Genomic DNA, 7,500 nt, shown 5'->3' on the forward strand with positions numbered 1-7,500 from the left:
ACTATCAATGTTTTGCATTTATTCGATATTGATGGGGTTTTTTTTCTTTGAGTAATAACTGAAAGTGTGTGTGTGTGTGTATGTGTGTGTATGTGTGTGTGTGCACAATAAATAGGCATGGATGATAAACTCAATCGTAGAACCAGGACCATGATATTATTATTAATTAGCTTTTTGCTTTGATTTTTCGATTTGGAATTTATCATAATCAATTAAAATTGTAAGAAAGAATCTTGAGCTCTTTGACTCTATATTTAAATATCTTGATGTTGTACATTCAATCATTATCATTGACTCTCTCTCTCTCTCTCTCTCTCTCTCTCTCTCTCTCTCTCTCTCTCTGAATGTGTGTGCGTGTGTGTCTCTCTCTCTCTCTCTCTCTCTCTCTCTCTCTCTCTCTTCTCTCTATCTCAATATATCTATTTATCTCTCTCATTGCCTCGACAACATAACAACAAGTTAAGACCACCACGACACATAATATATCAGAAACCATAGTACTCAACAAATATTGATGCCATGCGTTTAAATAAAATACTTACGACATCTGCCTGTCTGATCAAACGTATCAACACACAAAATTATGTATAACCATGAACGTTCATAGTCTGACTGATATAACTTAGTGAGAACTAATCACCAAAAATGGCTTTTTAAAAACAATAACAAAGAGCTGAGTGACGACAATTTCGTTCCTTCTATAAACAAAGCCAATATATTATAGATAGAATGCAGTTGGCCAAGGAGTTCACAACATCGCCATCCGGAAGTATAACGGACCAACACACAAACTCTGTGTAACCATGAACTTTTATAGTCTGGTTAATACAGTTTAGTGAGAACAACTCACAAACGCGGATGGCAAAAACAATAACAAAGGCCTGAGTGACGTCATCTGCATACTATCTATAAATACTGTGCGCTTGGCTAAGAAGCTCACAACATTGTCATCCGGAAGTATAACGGACCAACACACAAACTGATGTGTAACCTTAAACGTTTATTGTCTGGATAATACAACTTAATGAGAACTACTCATAAACATGGATGGCAGAAAAAAAAGAGAAAAATAATAACAAAGAACCGGGTGACGTCAACTTCGTTCTATCTATAGAAAGTATGCAGATGACGTCACTCAGGTCTTTGTTATTGTTTTTTGCCATCCGCGTTTATGAGTAATGCTCACTGAACTGTATTAACCTGACTATAAACGTTCATGGATACACACAGTTTTGTGTGTTGGTCCGTTATACTTCCGGATGGCAATGTTATGAGCTTCTCAGCCAAGTGCATACTATCTTTACAACTCCGATCACCAGTCAGCAGATAGCTATGCATGTTATCCCAACTACACACTGCACTACTACTACTCTAAACTACTACACTACACAGTGCCGTAAATACATCAAAGTATGTGATAAGTGATAAGGTTATTATACGGGCTTGACTAGTTAACTGCCGAACTATGGAATAAAACGTATTTAACATTTGGCCAGAAAACTCTTCCTTCAAATATCGATCTATTGATTTAACCCTCTCCTTACCAACCATCGGAAAATCGTCACGACACGTTCGTCAAGATACAACCGACAATGTTCTAATTCTGGTTTCATTTGTAAATCACAACAAAATTGAAAGAAAATTTGTTGTTATAGATAGTATGCGCTTGGGTGAGAAGCTCATAACATTGACATCCGGAAGTAAAACGGACCAACACACAAAACTGTGTGTATCCATGAACGTTTATAGTTAGGTTAATACAGTTCAGTGAGAATTACTCATAAACGCGGATGGCAAAAAATAATAACAAAGACCCGAATGACGTCATCTTCAAACTGTAGATAGTTCGAAGATGACGTTACTCAGGTCTTTGTTATTGTTTTTTGCCATCCGCGTTTATGAGTAATGCTCACTGAACTGTAATAACCCGACTATAAACGGTCATGGATACACACAGTTTTGTGTGTTGGTTCGTTATACTTCCGGATGGCAATGTTATGAGCTTCTTAGCCAAGCGCATACTCTCTCTCTCTCTCTCTCTCTCTCTCTATATATATATATATATATATATATATATATATATATATATATATATATATATATATATATAGAAAACAAATTGTCACTCACATTTTTTGTGGTCGAGACGTTCGTTTCTGTGTTTCTGTACACGTCCTCAGTCGGCGTAATCCTTAATAATGTCCGAAGAAAAAATTCTTACTCCATGCGAATTGCTTGTTCTTGGTTCCGTTGTGTCCGGAACCAAGAACAAGCAATTCGTTTGGAGTAAGAATTTTTTTCTTCGGACATTATTAAGGATTACGCCGACTGAGGACGTGTAAAGAAACACAGAAACGAACGTCTCGGCCACAAAAAATGTGAGTGACAATTTGTATTCTATATTAGCTCTAACCATCATTATCGAGCTCTTTCGTACCTACGAATACCCACCAACACTCATATATATATATATATATATATATATATATATATATATATATATATATATATATATATATATATTTATATATATATATATATATATATATGTATATATATATATATATATATAAAATTACCTCCGTCATTGTCGAAATTATCCTTTGGAGTTGTCACTCCACATCTCTTCGAAAGAGTTAGAGTATTAGTTAAGTCAATTTGAAGAAAGAAAGAAAGAAAACATAGATACGCTTTGTAAGACAAGAATAATTTCGTGCTGCAACAAACGAATGTGACTGGATTTATGTAACACAACTATGATAAATTGACTCTCTCGTGATAATCATTACTCAGTGCGATATATACGGTTGTCATTTTGGCGTTTTTGGTAGGATTTTGTTGTTGTTGTTGTTTTTGTTTCTATATATGTTTTGTTCTTTTTAAGCCGTTCGGCTTAGAAAAATTGTATTTAGCATTTTTTAAACTTTAATTGTTCTCATACCACTCTATTTTATATATCTAATAGATAGATATGCTCTATTTACATGAAGTAGATAACTAATTTTCACCACTAAATTAACAAGAAATGGAAAAATTCTATGCTTGAATGAAAAAAAAAATTATACTTTAATGCGTATTTCATCAGGAAGAGATTCCTGGAAATATTTGACATCTCTTTAGACCTTTGAAGTCGATGACACGTTTGGCAATGTTTACAAAATTAATCTGGCAACCCGTATAACATGTTCATTCCAAGCTGGCTGTCCGTGTATTATTATGTCGATTGTGAGTGGACGTTAATCGATATTAGCACTCCGTATTGTAAGCTACCAACAACAACGACAACAACAACAACAACAAATTCTTTAAAATGTGTGTAACCTTAAACGTCTATAGTCTGGTTAATACAGTTTGGTGAAAATTACTCATAAACATGGATGGCAAAAAACATTAACAAAGACCTGAGTGACGTCAACTATCGTTCTATCCATAAAGAGAGAATAATGGATGGAACAGCAGGAAGTATTGATGATCACGTGAATATGAATTTGTATAAAGTCCATGTGACTATCATTATTCGTCTTTGTATTTGTTTTGTATATGGACCATTTACAAATCAATTAAAGTGGGTTAACATGTTCTGTTTGAGAATTGTATTCTTTGAATGAATTAATGTGACATAGACAGTAACCGCACGCCTGGATAAGTGGCAACAGGTGAGGGTCGGGGTGGGGGGAGGGGGGGTCATTATTTTGTTTTCAACAGTCGTAACGTCACTTCCTTCCTAATGACGCATGGTAACTTAGTAACACTGGCTCTAAACTATCGGAACAATGGCGGACGCCGTAAGAAATATTTCTCCGGCGAGCATAAAAGCGTATTCAGAGGGGGAAAAACCCATAAATTTGATCATGTTTTGACTTTTACACATTCTGATCACAAGGCATATGAAAAGTTCTTGCCAGCATGAAGAATAAAAAGTAATGATTTTCTTTGTTTAGAACCAAGATGGCCGCCGTTGCCGGGCGGCATGACATCAGACTATTGAATCCAATTGCCAACAAATGGCATACTGGTAGTAGACACATAATATAGATGCTGTGCACTTGGTTAAGAAACTCACAACATTGCCATCCGCAGATAAAACTGACCAACACACAAAACTATGTGTAACCTTAAACGTTTGTAGTCTGATTAATACAGTATAGTGAGAATTATTCGTCAACATGGATGGCAAAAAACAATAACTATTCTACCCCTCAATCAGTTCTGATTTCGTTATCTCTGAATAAAAGACATTTACAGATAGATCTATACTTAAATAATACTTCTTTCTAAAATCTAATTTTAGTTATATTTAATGCTTGATTATCCGACGTAAAAATTATCATTGTAAGCTTGAAATCAATTCGCCTTGCTATTTATGTATGAGTAGAGGAAGAAACTAGAAGTTAATTCGTGCGATGTGATTAACTCTCACTCACCTTACCAGCCATTTTTAGAATTTTCCCCAAAACTGCACACCCACCCGACACAAAAATAGACTTTTCTTACTCAAATAAAAAATGTAACAAGTGCATTCTATACAGAATGGTGTTCAGAAAAATGTGCTCTACAACACAGTGTTTAGTATTTAAAGCCGTAATCAAAGCATTTCTTTACATTTTGTGATGTACACGAAGAATCAGAATGAGAACATTGTCACTTTCATCGTAACGAATGTGACGATTTTACTATGGTTAGTAAGGAGAGGGTTAAGTGTTAATAATAGATACACAGTCTAGTGGTCATCTGAATTTTACTACCGGTACTAAATTGATTGAGATGTACGGGTCATGAGTCCTGCATTGATTTTTTTTTAGTGTGGTTAATATGTGACCCATTTTACATAAAGAAAAGTATACTTAACTACCAACGTTTATATTATTCGTTGTAAAATAAAAAGTTAAAAAAAATAAAAAGTTGCGTGCGTTAAATTGTAGCCATCTTAAAGTTATAGCCTGACACTGACCAAAAAATGACATCAAAATGCCAGTCTTTTGCCACAAAGAAAACAAATTGTGAGTTGTATTTAATGGTTCAACCAATGAAATAACTTGTTTCCTTGAGCTCTACTAACAACTCACTAGACGCTATACAAACCTAAAAAAATGACGTCAAACTGCCAGTCCTCGAGGGTTCTAGTATCAGACTATATGTAAACGATGGCTTCGTAAAGCGCTTTGAGCACGTTTAGTGGATATTGTGCGCTATATAAAAGCTCAAGTTAAGTTACACATAATATGCAGGTATGACATCCGAACCCGCTTATGGAGCATTGTAGTAATAGACAATATTTTGCGTTATTTTTTGAGATTCCCATTACAACATGATGAGTCCATAAGGAATTGGGTTATCAGACCTGCAAATAAGTGCACGTAGTGTTGGGGCGATCCGTGTAATTTTACAAGATAAAAAAAAAAAACTTCTCCCAAAAAATCAGTCTGCCTCGATTTGAAATCGAGGTCTGAGGTTCGATCCTCAGTCGAGGAATTTTTTCTCCTTCTATTTTTCTTTCTTGCTTTGTCTGACAATAATTTGCGTTATTTTGAGATGTCCATTACAACAATCAGCGAATGAGTGCACGTCAATTTGTCCCATTTAATTTTTAAAATCCTTTAATTAATGTATTTATTTTTTTAATTCATTGATTGATTGATTGATTGATTGATTGATATATTTATATATATCTATATATATATATATATATATATATATATATATATATATATATATATATATATATATATAATGCAAATTTTCACTCACATTTTTGTGGCCGAGACGACTCGTTTCTGTGTTTTTTACACTTCTTCAGTCGGCGTAATCCATTGTAATGTCCGTAGAAAAGTTCTTACTCAAAACTTTTCTACGGACATTACAATGGATTACGCCGACTGAAGAAGTGTAAAAAACACAGAAACGAGTCGTCTCGGCCACAAAAATGTGATTGAAAATTTGCATTATATATTAGCTCTAACCACCATTATCGAGCACTTTCGTACCTACAAGTACCCACCAACAATCATATATATATATATATATATATATATATATATATATATATATATATATATATATATATATATTATTTTTTTTTTTTTTGCCATTGTCAAAATAATACCATCTTGGGGCGCTGGAAGAACTTTGAACTATTGCTTAGATATACCTACATACTTACCGTGTTCGCAGATTTTATCGGCTTTAAAGCTAAATATATTTTCCTTTGATATACTCTGCAGGATTCTAGAAAAATAACATTTTAAAAGTTTGGCCAGAAAATTATATCTTCACATGTCGATCGATTAAAATAACCCTCATTTTGGCAAAATCTCTCAAACCTCAGACTTTGCGAAGTCTCGGGTTTGAGAGTTTTGCCAAGATGAAGGTTAATTTTAATCGATCGATATTTGAAGACAGAGTTGTCTGACCAAACGTTGTAAAATCTATAGCTAGTATGCAGATGACGTTACTCAGGCCTTTGTTATTGTTTTTGCCATCCGCGTTTGTGAGTTGTTCTCACTAAACTGTATTAACCAGACTATAAAAGTTCATGGTTACACAGAGTTTGTGTGTTGGTCCGTTATACTTCCGGATGGCAATGTTGTGAACTCCTTGGCCAAGCGCATTCTATCTATAAGGGGTTTGTTGTTGTTTTTCTTTCGTAGTGCGGTGCGACAGAACTGATTATACTACCACGATCCAATAGGCTTCAATAGTCGTGACGTCACTTCCCTCGTAATGACGCATAGTAACTTAGTAACTGGTTCTAAACTATCGGAATAATGGCGGACGCCCATATGAAATACTTCTCCGACGAGCATAAAGGTGTGTCCAGAGGAGAAAGACATTATTAATCTGATCATGTTTTGACTTTTATACATTCTGATCACATGACATGCGAAAAAGTTCTAGCCAGCATGAAGAATAAAAAATACCGATTTTCTTTGTTTAGAACCAATATGGCCGCCGTTGCTGGGCGACGTGATATCAGACTATTGAATCCTATTTGCGGCTATGCGGTCTTGTGGTATGAAACTCGCTTTCAGATCAGAAGGTCCTGGGTTCGAGCCTCGGTCGGCGCATATTTGAATCCTTGGAAAAAGACTCTTTACTCACTCTCTCATCGTACTCTGTTGTAAAATGAATGAGTAATTGGCCGTTAACAGCGTTCTCTCTGTCCTAAAAAAGATTGTAATATCGCCTAACAGACGTCATGTCGCGGCCCATATTATGTTAAGTGTTGCTGTTGGCCAGGGTCCCCTTGTAAAGCGCTTTGAGCACGTTTAGTGGATATTGCGCTATATAAAAACTCAAGTTATCTCACCTCCTGTCTGTGTCAAATTAATTTTCACTTTAATATTCAAAGATAAGACATTTTGTCCATAACACAATCCTTTAGAAATGAGGAAAGGAAAAAAAGGAAAATGAAATCCTGTTGTTAGTCTCAAAATTGAAATTTACACGGAAATTACTTCGGGGCTGACCTGGTCTCAAGTGAAAAAACCTCTTTAGATCGTT

At 35.0% G+C, this 7,500-nt stretch overlaps 1 protein-coding gene across 5 annotated transcripts in view; it reads right to left on the bottom strand.

Annotated features, from left to right (window-relative positions):
* Nucleotides 1-7,500, bottom strand: part of LOC144958833 (solute carrier family 49 member 4 homolog) — a 14,010-nt gene that overhangs the window by 6,427 nt on the left and 83 nt on the right. Inside the window, exon 1 of one of the 5 annotated variants that reach the window (XM_078891061.1) lies at nt 7,467-7,500. This exon is cut by the window's right edge and continues 83 nt beyond it. The gene's annotated coding sequence lies outside the window, so the exon portion shown is untranslated. Of the gene's footprint in view, nt 1-542; nt 670-2,579; nt 2,717-7,306 lie in introns of those variants that run through there. The other 4 variants (XM_078891062.1, XM_078891064.1, XM_078891060.1 and 1 more) reach the window with 4 other exon arrangements.

The sequence above is a fragment of the Berghia stephanieae genome, chromosome 13 (genome assembly GCF_034508935.2).
Source record: "Berghia stephanieae isolate SIO BIC M18660-M18661 chromosome 13, UCSD_Bste_1.3, whole genome shotgun sequence".
NCBI lineage: Eukaryota > Metazoa > Mollusca > Gastropoda > Nudibranchia > Aeolidiidae > Berghia > Berghia stephanieae.